Source organism: Electrona antarctica (genome assembly GCF_951216825.1).
Source record: "Electrona antarctica genome assembly, chromosome: 19".
Taxonomy (NCBI): domain Eukaryota; kingdom Metazoa; phylum Chordata; class Actinopteri; order Myctophiformes; family Myctophidae; genus Electrona; species Electrona antarctica.
Window position 1 is genome coordinate 30,769,661 of NC_136800.1, and position 15,171 is coordinate 30,784,831.

Consider the following 15,171-nt stretch of genomic DNA (forward strand, 5'->3'; position numbering starts at 1 on the left):
TGTTTTTTATTGTTGGTTTAAATGTAAATTGGTGGTAGGCCTAATCAATCAATCAATCAATCAATCAATCTCTTTCTACATTTTTCTTGAGGTAGAAGTCAAAGAGGAGTGACAGTGATGAATCAGATGGCCAATCCATTCCTTTGTGGGTCCTGTTTGATACAGTTATAGCACATTGATTTGCTTAAAATATAAAGTGTATCATTCTTAATAACCTTCAATGTATTAGACATTCTGACAGGTCATTAATTTAATATTTGGCAATTAATTATGAATTTACTTATCATTATATACATTTTAATGAAAATGTATTTTCATGTATTTTCAAAATACAAAATACGTATTTGTATCTCAAATACATTTCTCAGACCAGTATTTGTATTTTGTATTTAAATACATTCTGTGACCCAGTATTTGTATTTTGTAACAAAATACATTTTCAATGTATTTTGCCCATCTCTGGACCTAGCTACAAATAATTGGAACGAAAAGATTGTAACCGTACCATAACGGTGCTTCTTCCAACACAAATAACCATGAGGACCAGAAGAGACCACATCATGTAATGTAGTGGTTCTCAAACCTTTTTAATTTCAAGGACCGCCCCATTAACTCTGAGTGTGAGTGTACAAATGGGAACAAATGGACACATACGTATGAGTCCATATGGTTCCATTTGTATGCCCTCAGAGTTACCGATCTGAAAGGGTTCATTTGGAATCCCCCCCCCCCCCCCCCTGGTCCCTGAATCCCTCTTTGAGAACCACCAAGATGATGACAGCCAAATACAGAAACCCATCCAAATATAGTATACACATCCCACCTTTTTTACATATCTCTATGAAAAAGAAAAGCATAAACTTCTATTATTTGAAACACCATTTGCAAACGTAGGAGTGACAAAAGTGAAAAATACATGGGTTCACATTTGAAACCCAGAAATATGAACCCATCCATGTCATGGATGGTGTTGTTCGACGGAGAAGAAAATAAAACATAATAGTAATTAGTGTGGTTGCCCTAAAGGGCAACCAGACTATAGTACTTGTAACACTTTATTTATTTTACTGGATTAGTCTTTTTTTTTATGTGCTACTCCTCCCACAGTTTTGACTGTACGCACTTGAACCATATCTCAAATTGACCGGCTTCATCGGGAAGGATGTGCTTGTATTTTTTTAAGAGAAATGTTGTATAGTTTAATTGATATGAATTTATTAGTGAATAGAATTTCCCCATTGACATGAATGGGAAAATGCGATTTTTCGCATTTTCTCACATTCAAGTATTTTTTCCTCAGAGACTGTAAGCACTATAGTTACAAAACTTGGAGGGTAGGTTCATAATAATTACTAAAATTAATCAACTTATAATGTTATCGGTCGGCCTCATGGTGGCGCTATAACAGCCCACTTTACATTTTGGCTTATAACTCTTGAACCGTAAGTCGTAAAATCTAAATATTTTTTTCCCTGACTTCATTGGGTCATGACGCATCTCCTCATATAGGCCACGCCCATTTGCGTCATGATAGATTTTCCGCCATTTTGAATTTTCTCCAAAACACACTTTTTGCTCCTCCTCCTTCAGATTTGTCCAAATCTCACAAAAATCGGTACACATGATCTCTGGACCTTTCCGATGAAGACACCACAGGCGGAATTTTTATAATGCGTATCGTTCGGCCGTAATCGGCTTCCGAAGTTAGTGGGAGGGGCCTACTTTACAAAAAATGCCACAAATCACGAACGGAATGTCCAATCCATCCCAAATTTGAATCACATGTCCCGGGTGGTTCAATCAACCAAGTTCCAAAAGCAATTCCATTGTCATCCATAGGGGGCTCCGCAAATGCGAGAAATGTAACCGTTTGTCGCAAAAACATGATTTTTGAGGGATAAATCCCCTCCGAATTACTTACGCATGATCGCAGGGGTGACGCGACATTGTAATTGGCTGGCAATATTAGTGGGAGGGGCATATGTAAGCCACTGCGGCAACCACACTTTGCAATTTTTTAAAATTGCGACCTTTCTAGTTCATGCTGTGAACACAACACTATTGTCCCAGTGTGAGGCTCTCAGCAGACTTTAGCCAGGCCTGCCATCAGGTTGCCGGGAGGAGGCCTGCGGTACTGAGCCTTTGTGTTGGTGACGGCACCGTGCTTCTGTCGAAGGTGAAGACGCAGCTGACTCTTGTGTCTGAAGTGGAGGTCACATCTTTCGCACTGCGGGGTACAAGAGCAGGCCACATCGATCAAAACATACCACATAGGAGTGCTGATATACTGCAGATCATCAAGTTGTATAACGTTGCTGTCGAGAAGAAACCACCTAACTCAATTTTTTTTCTTTTTAACATAAATCAGTGCTATTGAACAGTCTTTACGTCTGTCATCTGTGTGTTGGTTAAAAAATATTAAACCAAGGAAAAGTATAACAAAGCGCTTTGGACAAAACCTCTCCCCCTCTCATGCAAGTAATTGACAATATATAAAGTCACAAGACCAACTTTGATGAGGCAGTATTGCTTTGTTTTCATTGCTTTCATATTTTCCTGAAAATGTTATATTTTACATTTTCTGAAAAGTGAACATTTTGGAGTTAGGTGATTTCTTCCCGACAGCAGATATAATTAAGAATAATCAGAAAGCAACATCTCAAACTCTTGTCCCCTTTGATCCGTTCTGTTCTGTCAGTGACAACATATCACCCATTAGTTTGTCGGCTAAATCAAAATCCCATTGTGCTGGGAGGAAACAATCCCTCGAAACACATGGCCCACAGCCCTAGTGGATCACTGCTCAGTCATGGTCTTATATTATAACTATTGCTAGCTAATTGTAACACGTACCGGGAAGAGGGGATTACCGGATTACTACATGCAGAGTAACAGGACTGATTGCTGAGCAGCACGCTGGGACAGGAGGGAACGGAGGGGTTTGGAAACTCACATGATAAGGCTTCTCCCCGGTATGAATGCGCATGTGACTCTTCAGTGTCTGCAGATGGCGGAAATGTGTTCCGCAGATCTCACAGGGGTACGGCTTCTCTCCCGTGTGGATTAGTACTGTACATGGGCACGGAGGTGGGCCACCTGTGACACGTCAAAGATATTTTGAATTAAAACCTCAACAAGTTACACAAGGATCTCTCCACAAGTGACGCCTACGTAGTCATTTAACTCTAATATTAACCACTTCAAGGGGTATTTAAAAATGTGAAAAATTTAAATATATATAAATATATTAACATCCTTTTAACTCGAGCTTTTGTACACACCCCAGACAGCCTGAGTAATATTTATTTGTATGGTTTCTCTCCTGAGTGGATGCAGCTGTGGGTCTTGAGGTTGGCTGGTCGATTGAACTGCGCGCCGCAGATGTTGCAACGGTACGGCTTCTCTCCTAGAGTGTTTGGAAGAACAGGTTGTAAAATGAGACACTGACGGCAGTAAAAACCAAGTGTAAAGAGCATGAGTATTATTCTACCATGTACTGTGTATGTCGGCCTGTCACAATTATTACATAATTGCCTGAATGCAAATATATTGTTGCTGTCAGGCAGACAAAAATGTGATAATTTGATCATTTGGCCATATCCACTTATCCGCCCAAATTGCTGACCTCATCACATTTGTGATGATGGCTATCAACGTTTTTAGGCCAAGGAGTGTTTTTCGTGCAAAACTAATGGTTGGAATGGATTCAGAACCATGAAAACCCCCTAGTTTAACATGGCATATGCTACTTAAAGTATGATGACATTTTGCCTTATATTGGTTATGGTGGGGGATACAAAAAAACATTTCGCAATGTTTCTGGCAGAGCAGACCTCTCATTTTGTGGACCTTAATGACCAAGTGAATAGAACACAAATAAAAAGTATGTCATGACATCACAGGTTAATCCTTAACCCGGTTGATGCCACATTTTGTACACACACTCCCTGGATGCCAACAATGAACCTCTGCCCCAAATTTTCCAGAACGGCCTGTTATAGCGCCACCAGGAGGCTGACTTTGTAAAACACATTTTTTGATATTACTCCTTCACTGACTTTTCTACTAGGCTGAGGAATATATCCCACCCTTTTCACATTGGCCTGTTATAGCGCCACCAGGAGGCCACAACCTCACTTGCCCTGGTGGAGACCTGTGCCCCGAGGGGCACTTTATCTAGTTGTTTCTCTTCTGGCTTGATTGCATCCTCCTGTTAATTATTTGCACTGGAATAAGGTGGAAAATTGGATATTGTAAAATAAATTGTCATTCTGGTGCCACAGAATCTGTTTGCATGCGTGTGTATGTGCGACTCATCTCTGCTTCTGATGTGAGGAATAACGATACCTAACGTATAACATGCAGTACGGAGGTGTACCTCGTCAAAAAAGAAGCTAGGTAGATAGCTAGCTGTTCTCTTTGGAGAGCGACACACACTCATACAAATATCAATGGGATATTTAAGATAGTCAACAGTGCCCTCAATACACTCATACCTGTCCACCCACATCCCCACAGTGGTTCTCAACCAGCTAGTCAGCTATCCTATCTCACCAACCTCCGTGGTGGACTGTAACGTAAAAGTACATAAAAAAAACAAGTACAAATTTGACTGAGCAACTTGTAGTCGAGTCATATTTGACTCAATACTAGGTTGAGTACATTGTTGAGTGAATTAGGAATGGAGATAAGTGATGAGTGTAATCTGGAAGAAGGGTTTATCAAGAATACATTCCAGATACCGGCTAATACAATATAAAGTCATGCACAGAATGCACTATTCCAAGACACAACTGCACAGAATATATTGCAACCCAGGTTATAGTATGTCTGTAACTCTGTGTTGGTCACGGTTCCATCTACATCTAGCAGCTCATAATTCACACCGATCACTCACTACTAGTCACACCAGTCTGAAATTGGCAATCACCACCACCACACCCTAGTACAGTGCTACTCAACCCGTAGCCCGTGGGCTCCTGCTTAATATGCATCTGCAGCCTGTCATGGTCATACCAATAAAAATATAATTCGATATTTTTCATTGTTTTGAACAAGATTGTAGGTATTGTATTGTTTGTTCCAAGAGAAAGTGATATGGCCTGAGTATTAAAGTAGGCACCGCCGGCCTCGGCGGCCTGGCATTTAACGGAGGAGGAGGATTGTATTAACAGTTCCTCAGAGGGACAAGCTATAAATGCTTCTAACATAACCATCCTGGCTCTGTGTGCTTAAAGTCCCGCAGCTAGTAAAAACAAAGTTTGTAAATACATAGATGCGAATGTAATCCATTCCTAATGGATAAAGCCTTGGCCTGGAAGAGAGGTCATCAGGTGGTCTCCAACCTTCTTTGAGTGTTTCAACCCTCAACCACTACACTCTCCAGTTGGCGGGTCAGCGGTGATTGGCCAAGTCACTGCGCCTCTCCTCCAGGCTTCCAGCTATAGACAAGTCCACACCGAGGGTCACCCCAGGCGCAGCCACCACCGAGGCGCAACCAGCACCGGGAGAGAGGGCCACACCTGGCCAACAGCGAAGTGAGAAACCTGCCGGCCAGGTGCAGCAAACCAGTGCTGACCACACCCCAGTGACCGCCACGCCCAGGGCACCCCCGCGGACCCGCCCACTGTCCTTTCTCTCCTGCCAGAACGAACAGGAAGCTCTCTCTGCCTTGTGCGTGCGTTCTTGGGGGATAGCAGGCAATGAAAGGTCTCTAGGACTATGGATTGCCTCCTGCCTAGTGTCCTACGTCTCACCAGACTGTTCGTCTGTTAAATACAAGTGCCCCTCTAGCGCATATGAAGGCCACCGCAAAGGCCTAGCTCATACCAAGAGGCAGGGAAGGCAACCAGAAACTGGCGACCCGCATACACGTCTTAGCTGTGCCCCCGAGACGGACTGTGCATAAACCGTAGGCCTACACACAACCGCTACAGCCGCACCTTGCCCCTAAACCACCCCTGGCATAGACCCAGCAAGCTATTCAAACCCCAAAAACTAAACGCGCCTACCAGGGACACTTTTATTACACAAACCAAAAACCAGCCAGGAAAACTAGCTCTATCTATCTATCTATCTATCTATCTATCTATCTATCTATCTATCTATCTATCTATCTATCTATCTATCTATCTATCTATCTATCTATCTATCTATCTATCTATATACTATTATACAGTATATATAGGCTATATCACAAAAACAGGAAAAACCTCTCCACTAGCACAATCTTAATCAAATGTTAATGCAAATAAACCAAACCCTTAAATCAAATTCAACAAATCAAATTCAAATAATCAAACTAATTTACTTCATCTCCCAAAGTCTGAGAACAATTGCACAAGCGTGTACACTTAAGTAAACATCGCTTTGTTCTCACCAGACTGCTGAATGGACATGGGAATCCCCGGAATGGTTCCCAAATTACGTCACTCCATTCACAAAACCACGGCGCAGACAAGCCATTAATCAAGGCCAATTTGCCAATTGACCACCGCGGCGCAGAACCAAATACAGAAGGGAGACAATTTACTCCCCAAACTGACTGCACAAATACATGATAATTCAACGGATCAAGCCTCCATTTTGTTATGAACCTGGCCTAGGGTTGCCAAGGACACAACAAAATACAGGGGAGACGCAGTTTGCAATGAATTGTAGATTTATGAAATAATCAAAAAGGGATCAAAAGGATAAATCATGAGCAAACAGGTGAGGTGTGGAAATCAGTAATCAGTTGTGTAGTCACGTGCATGTATGCATGAGTGCAGCTGGCAGTAGCCTATAGGGTGCGTGTTGCTGTTGGATGTAATAACAGAAGTGTGGAAAAGGGTGCATAGTCCCATAGATATATATCTATGCATAGTCCTGCAAGGGAGAACTGAAAAGAACAGAACTGAGGAAGGACTGGGTGTCGGCACAGGGCCCAGGTGCCACCACTCGACTCAAGTTGCTTTTGATTGATTGATTGAAGAATGTATTAACAGTTTGCAGAATTACAGTACATTTCAAGCACAAACTCAATACAAAGGCTGTTAACTGTGAGTGGACGACCCAATTAAGCATTACACTTGTTTCCAATAGGGTCCACCATGTTCAAATCATCAAAACATTTAGAGACGTACAAATAGACACTTCTATAGACAGAACAGGAATTCATCATAAAGGAGGTAAAAAGGGAAAAGAAACATATACAGTGAGGGGAAAAAAAGGGGTGGGCGGTGGGGGGGATTCACGTTCAGCTCCGTTAATTTGTTTGTTTTCCTTGGAGGAGCTGCGTTGGGTCCCCAAGTCGGCTCCGTGACCGTACCTTGAGTTGGCTGTGTGGCCGTGACCGTCTCTTGTGTTGTCCTTGCGTTCGTGTTTGAGGGATTCCGATTTTACAGGGGCCAGTTTCGAATTGCAGCCGTCCGTAGGTGCCCTTTGAGAGCGGTTTTGAAAGAGTCAAGGGATTCGCATGTCTTAATGACAGTTGGTAGGGCGTTCCACATTTTGGTGGCATAGGAGCGAAAATAATTTAGTCCCTTGTTTGTGCCGAATCTGGGTTGTACATGGTTCGTTGCACTCCCTCTGGTGTTGTGGGTGTGGACTTCGTTAACATTAAGGAAGTATCTAGACAGGTACATGGGTATCTTGGTGGTGTATCGAATCTTGTGGACCAGACCCATTGCAAGATGCTGTACTCTGTCGTCGACCCTAAGCCATTCCAGCCTGTCGAAGTGGGCAGGGGTGAGGTGGGTTCGGGGGGCTAGGTCAAGTAGGAGCCTGACCAGTTTGTTTTGGGAAGTCTGGAGCCTGGTTTTAAGGGCCTTTGAGGTGCTGTGGTACCAGGAGGTGCATGCATAGTCAAAGAAACCCTGTACAAGGGCTCCTGTTAAGGTCTTCAAGGTGTTTTTGTTGACCAGTGAGGAGATCCTGTAAAGGAATCTTGTTCTATGGTTGACCTTTTTGATTACGTTGGTGGCCATTTTATCACCGGAAAGATTAGCCTCCAGGATGGAACCTAGGTAGGTAATTTCATCTTTACGTGTGATAACATTGTCACCCACTCTAACCAAGAAGCCATTTGCCTTGCTGAGATTACTATTAGAGCCAAAGAGAATGGATTCAGTTTTTCCCAGGTGTAAAGATAGTTTGTTATCAGCGAGCCAGGTGCAGATTCTACCGAGTTCAGAGCTGAGGGCATTTTCAACCTGCAGTCTGTCCCTGTCCGAGACCAGCAGTGCTGAGTCATCTGCGAACAGGAACAAGTTGCAGTCACAAGCTGAAGTCATGTCGTTTACATATATTAGGAACAATCCTATGAAACAAGGAATAATTAGAAAAACAAAGCAAACCCTACAGACACCATAACAAACCAAGTGAACTATAAATATAAAACCATGCTACCACATCACATATAATATAACAATAATACAATATACTATAATATACGGTAATATAGCCTACTATAATACACACACGTAGCCGGTTTGGGCTCTGCGTTGTGTTTAGATGCAGGACAAGGGCAGGCCCGCGGGAAGTACTTTACACTCGCAGGGGCTGAGCGTCTAGTAGGGGGTGCGCGCGCATAGCGCGCGCCGCAAAAATGCGCGTGCGCGCGCATCATGCACGCGCATTTTAGCGCATTTTCACGCGCAAACGTGGCCTTTACTTTCCCTCTCCACACGCAAGTTATATGAACGAACTGACACAGGCAATTAACCAGGATAAGGTGCCAATACTGTGATACAGCATATTTATTTATCTTTTTTTTTTCTTCCCCTCCTGTTCGAGGGGGGGCTGTGCCTGGGGGGAGGGGGTGCTACAGCCCCCCCAGCACCCCTACTTCCCTCAGCCATGGACAAGGGGACTCGGGATCACTCTTTTGTGTGTGTGTGTGTGTGTGTGTGTGTGTGTGTGTGTGTGTGTGTGTGTGTGTGTGTGTGTGTGTGTGTGTGTGTGTGTGTGTGTGTGTGTGTGTGTGTGTGTGTGTGTGTGTGTGTGTGTGTGTGTGTGTGTGCTGAGTCCTCACAATAGTCAGGGAATATCAGCAGTATAATGTCAAATCTGGGAATACATTTCTTACCAAGAACTTTCTTCACCATTGTGTTTGTAAGGGTGTCTACTAACATATCCCACATTGGTTTCTATTCAACCACCCTAGGGGAATTTTTGACAGCTGCTGGAACTAGGGGGTTTTCATGATTCTGAACCCATTCCAAGCATTCATTTTGCACGAAAAACACTTGTTGGGCTAAATTCGGGCCAGACACTAATGTGCCCAAATGTGTAGCCCCTCTCGGTACCCTACGTTAAAGTTTTCTGACATTTTGATGACTTTAGACGTAGGGTCCCTTCCCACGTATCTTAATCTATATGTTAAATATAATATACAACCCGATTTCCCGTCGCAACCGCCTTTGCTGCGCCGTGTGTGTGCTAGTTATTTGTTCCAAAAGAAGCATATATCTGCTATAGGAGCCAACGGAAACATCAATGAAACTTTCCTTTGGCGCAGAAGCCGTTAAGTATTTTTAAACTTTGCTTGACCATTTTGGCAGCTCTGAAATTCTCTCTTCGGTCCTTCCTTGTTGACATCTCGGTTGAGCTAGCTGCGCCTACGAGGCGCGTAGGGAGGCGCAGCTAGCCAACCCCGATGCTGGAGGCAGTACAATGGGATGTCAACAAGGAAGGACGGAAGAGAGAATTTCAGAGCTGCCAAAGCGGTCTGACAAAGATTAAAAATACTTAACGGCTTCTGCGCCGTTCGCGGGGGGTTCGGTTGTCTCCGTTGTCTCCTATAGCTCTTATATGCTTCTTTTGGAATATGTCAGCATCACACACACACAGCGCAGCAAAAGCAAAAGCAACGGTGTCAGTGTGCGTTTGAGAATTAGCATGTAGCTTTGCTTTGGTGTCACCGGACCCTATGGGTTGGGGTCCAAAGGAGCTCAACCCGGGGGGTCCGGAGACGGGCTACCAAATGTGCTGACCTCATCACATTTGTGATGACGGCTATGGCCTTTTTTAGCCCACGGAGTGTTTTTCGTGCAAAACTAATGCTTGAAATGGATTCAGAATCATGAAAACAACCTCGTTTGACACCTCACATGCTTCTTAAAGCATAATGAAATTTAGAAAATTTTGCCTTATATTGGTTGATGATGGTACACCAACTTTCAGCAGCTGTCAACAATTCCCCTAGGGTGGTTGAATAGAAACCAATGTGGGATATGTTAGACACCCATACAACAAACACATTGGTTTGTTTCTTGGTAAGAAATGTATTCCCAGATTTTATTAATATCCCCTGACTACAAGTGCTGCTAAACAAACTCTACCAAAACGTTCACTAAATAGTTGGTCAAAACACTTAAACCTTTGCAAAACAAACGCATAGCAACATACAGAGTTGAATTGTAACATAATTTCACCGTTTGCATTGGTAAAATACACTTAAAACAACTTTAAAACAAAAATCTACTAAGATCATGACACAAACCCACCTCTTCACAAGTTGATTTCAAGCAAGTGAAGAGGGGGAAACAAACAGGTGATTTCACAGCAGGAAGGAGTGAGGACTTCAAAATAAAATAACATCACATAAGCTCCCAAAACATTACAAAATAAAGTGCCAATAAATAATATGGCATGTGAGGGATCTTTGGTGGAATGCATTCACTTGTAGGCCTATATCTTATATAATACCTGACACACACACACACACACACACACAATAACATTATACAATAAATATACAGGGAACTGTCATCCACACAGTGGTTCTCAACCAGCTAGTCGGCTATCCTATCTCTGGACTTAACAAATTTGACTGAGCAAATGACTCAAATACTGGGTTGAGTACATTGTTGAGTAGCCTACTTTATCCACCATTCTCCACTTTTTCTCCATTTCTTAAGTGTAGTTGTAGTTGCTTATGTTGGGCTCAGCAGTGCCGGATTAACACCTCTGAGGGCCCCTGGGCACTGAAGCTTGAAGGGCCCCCCTTCACATGCACGCGTAAATCTTTGTGCGTGCTCGTATTTCCCCAGAGTGACAGCCAGGCAGTAACAAACACATTATTTTTATTTGACCCACATAGTAAGCAAATGGGTAAGAGAATTTGCCAGTTCCAGTGTGTATTTCAGTGTTTTTACCTTTTTTTTGTCTAACCACCTGACGCGCTATGCATGCAGAATGAAAACAAAGCAATGCTGGATGGCGGACGTACGTCTTTTATTCCACCAGAATCACCTCTCCACCTGACCTCACACAGCCCAGTGGGCCCACCCAACTTGAACAACAGCCAATAACCTGACCTCACACAGCCCAGTGGGCCCACCCACCTTGAACAACAGCCAATAACCTGACCTCACACAGCCCAGTGGGCCCACCCACCTTGAACAACAGCCAATAACCTGACCTCACACAGCCCAGTGGGCCCACCCACCTTGAACAACAGCCAATAACCTGACCTCACACAGCCCAGTGGGCCCACCCACCTTGAACAACAGCCAATCAAGTGCATTGTTGCTGCTTTACACACAATTGCAATTTTCAGCTGCCTTCTCACTAACAATAAAACACTAATCTTTTTAGACACCATTTATTTCAAAAAATGGGCCCCTGGGCACGTGCCCAAAGTGCCCATATGGTAGATACGGCCCTTATATGTAGACGAGCAAATCGGCTAACCAACCTATGTGTTGAACATGGGCCTTTCCCTCTGGGCTCAACTTTCTTCCAGAGGGTCTCTGGACTGAATTTCCAGATCAGTGAAGTTCTGGTACCCTTTGCGACCACCAAATATGTACAGCTCTCCATTGTAGGTAAAGGCTGAATGCTCCCAGCGTTCTTCTGGAAGAAGCTGTGCAGAAGGTGTTCTCAGCCAGAGGTTGGTCTCTGTGTCAAACACTCTGAGGATATTGTTGCAGGTTGCTCCTACCCCAAATACAAACATATTTGGCCCGATGATGGTGGCAGAGTGGTGTGATGAAGCAGGAGGTGGAGTGCCTCTGGTGTTAATTAAAGTCCAGAGGCATGAATTAGCTTGGATATCCATTGTCTGCTGTTCTTATAGCTCCTCGAGCCCACCCTGTTTCTTCAGGAACAGTATTTCCTACTTCCTGTTGCTGCTGTTAGTCATGGCTGCCAGTTCCCACCTGATGTTGTGTGGGAGTCCAGACTGCTTCAGATTGTGCTGAATAACCGCTAGTTTGCACAACGTCTTAAGACTAGGATTTAAGTCCAAGACATGCAGTTCATCAGGTCTGTCCAATGATCCAAAGAGGATGATGCGATCTCCCACCATGCAATATGTATATGTTGAACATGGGCCATTCCCTCTGGGCTCAACTTTCTTCCAGAGGGTCTCTGGACTGAATTTCCACAGATCAGTGAAGTGCTGGTTCCAATTGTGACCACCAAATATGTACAGATCTCCATTGTAGGTAAAGGCTGAATGACACATGCGTTCTTCAGGAAGAAGCTGTGCAGAAGGTGTTCTCAGCCAGAGGTTGGTCTCTGTGTCAAACACTCTGAGGATGTTGTTACCGTTGGTGGCTCCTCCCCCAAATACAAACATCCTTGTCCCAATGATGGTGGCAGAGTGGAGTGATGAAGCAGGAGGTGTAGTGCCTCTGCTGTTAATTAAAGACCAGACCATTGTGGTAGTGTCCATCTTGTACATGTCATTATAGTCTCCAGTCCCAAGTCTCCATCCTCCATGGATAAACATGACCGTCCCCAAGACACAGGCTGAGTGGCTGCTCCTCGCCTCTGGAACAGTTCCAGAAACCTTGGTCTTGAACCATCTGTGGGTGTCCACATCAAATGCATAAAGAACATTACATTGCCTTTCTGTGTCGCAATTATAACCCCCCCAGATGTAGACGATATAATCTATCATCACAGCTGTGTGTCCCCACCGATTGGATGGAACTTCAAGTTGACATTCTCCTCTTCCAGTAGTCTCTGGGGTCAACTCCGTCCAGCATAAAGCCACTGTGTTGAAGACGTGAACACCAATCTGATCCTTGTTGACGTCACAGCACCCTCGAAATAAGTAGACTTTGTCTCCCACGGCAACAGCAGCCTGTCTGTGTTCATTAGGTCCTCTGTTCAGATGCAGCGTCCAGCAGAACATTTCTCACAAACAGCTCCTCCGGGGATCAAAGACAATTCCTCAAATGCTTCTCTGTGAATGAATGGCATCCTATTGGGTGCACTGGCACTTATATTGGTTCAGTGGTGGAAACATCATAAACATTGTGGCCAATCAAAGGGCCGGTGGCTGTTGCAGTCCCTAATATGGCAAACTGATCAGAGTGACGTCATCAGAAGGCCAACAACCTCCTAACTCCACCCTCACACAGCCCAGTGGGCCCACCCACCTTGAACAACAGCCAATAACCTGACCTCACACAGCCCAGTGGGCCCACCTACCTTGAACAACAGCCAATCTAGCGCATTGTTGCTGTTTTACACAAAATTGCACTTTTCAGCTGCCTTCTCACTAACAATAAAACACTAATCTTTTTAGACACCATTTATTTAATTTGGATTAGCAGGGAAAATTCCAGTGGAGCTAAAAAATAAAAACATATTTTTTTTTAAGGGGCCCCTGGTGCCCATGGGCCCCTGGGCACGTGCCCAAAGTGCCCATATGGTAGATCCGGCCCTGGGGCTCAGGCCTGGATTGGACAGTCTGGCAATTCTGGAAAATGCCAGAAGGGCTGGGCAGTCATGGGGCCGTGGCTGAGTCAAAACAAAAAGAAAAAGTAATAAAAAAGACATCTTTGAGCGGTCTTTGGGCCAGTGAAGACCTCACATGCCAGGGACGATTTTCTGTACCAGTCCGTGCCTGGGTGGGCTTGCTTCCTAAATGTTTAAACCAGTGGTTCTCAAACGTTTTCATGTCAAGGACCCCCAAATGAATGTTGGCCGATTTGCACATTGGGCATGTCCAGTCCATATACTGTATGGACATAACATAATGCTTATTTGTGCTGACATTGAGCATGTCCAGTCCATCTGTGGACATATCACATGCTGATTTGCACAGACATGGGTATGTCCAGAGTAGACCAGTCCATATGGAAATATATGTCCACAGACACTGGCCCGCCACAACTTTATATTCTAGATGAGTATGTGAATAAAAATGCTATTCATGGCCAGCTGGGCCGGCTGAGCGGTCCAGGCAGGCAGGCACCTGACAGCGCGTCGCGGGTTCGAGTCCTGATCCCAACGACCTTTGCTGCCTGTCTCCCCCTCATCTCTCTCCCCCTTTCCTGTCACTACTGTTAATCTATCAATAAAGGCAAAAAGCCCCAAAAATATTTAAAAATCACACCCGTGTGAACTAAGTGGTGTAAGGTATTATATAGCCTGATCAGCTGTGGTCTGACGTAATGTCTGACGTAATGAAATCAGCATCAACCAATCAGCATCAACCATGCTCATTTTTTGAGTACAGACAGACAGTGGTGTAAGGTATTATATAGCCTGATCAGCTGTGGTCTGACGTAATGTCTGACGTAATGAAATCAGCATCAACCAATCAGCATCAACCATCCTCATTTTTTGAGCACAGACAGACAGACAGACACGTAAACTAACAAAGCCAGTTGTAGGAGTGGTTTACACCACTCAAAAGAAATGCTAGTTTACAGGGATAGGCCTAGTTGTTTTAATGGCCTAATACTGTTCATACTTTATACGATGATGGTTTCACACGCCCCAAAACAGCTGACCTACAAGCTAACAACGCAATTATAATGAATGGCTGGGATGAATTCACTTTGCATGTTGCTGATCTGGTCTGGGTCTAGAGCGGATGCGGAGCACGGGATACAGTGGGTGGGGCCCTACACAAGCACTGGGCAGTGGGCACTGAATAGAAACGGCTTACACCATTTACTTATTAACTGGTGTCGCAAGGGTCAGAAATTATTATTTATTTAGCATTATGTATTAAGCTCCTTAATTCAAAGATAGGCTACTTAACATTATGCCAAGGTGTTCCACTGAATGATGGTCTTTACTTTTAGTGCCTGCAGCAGTCAAGTTTTTTGAATGAAATTATTGCTGTAGGCGCTGCTTTCAATTGTCATCGACTGTGTTTTTGTTTTTGTCATTGTCTTTCATTTGTTGCCATCCTAGTGTCCCCGATGGGGATGAATATGGCTA

The 15,171-nt window shown here is 44.0% G+C and overlaps 1 long non-coding RNA gene across 1 annotated transcript; it reads right to left on the reverse strand.

The window, feature by feature from the left end:
- Positions 1 to 470: 470 nt before the first annotated feature.
- On the reverse strand, positions 471 to 11,262 carry LOC306942964. The gene is made up of 5 exons (XR_013792356.1): positions 11,139 to 11,262; positions 3,282 to 3,406; positions 2,954 to 3,096; positions 2,053 to 2,227; positions 471 to 1,020 (listed from the first exon to the last, which is right to left on the reverse strand). It is a non-coding gene; the product is annotated as an uncharacterized lncRNA (long non-coding RNA).
- Positions 11,263 to 15,171: the final 3,909 nt, after the last annotated feature.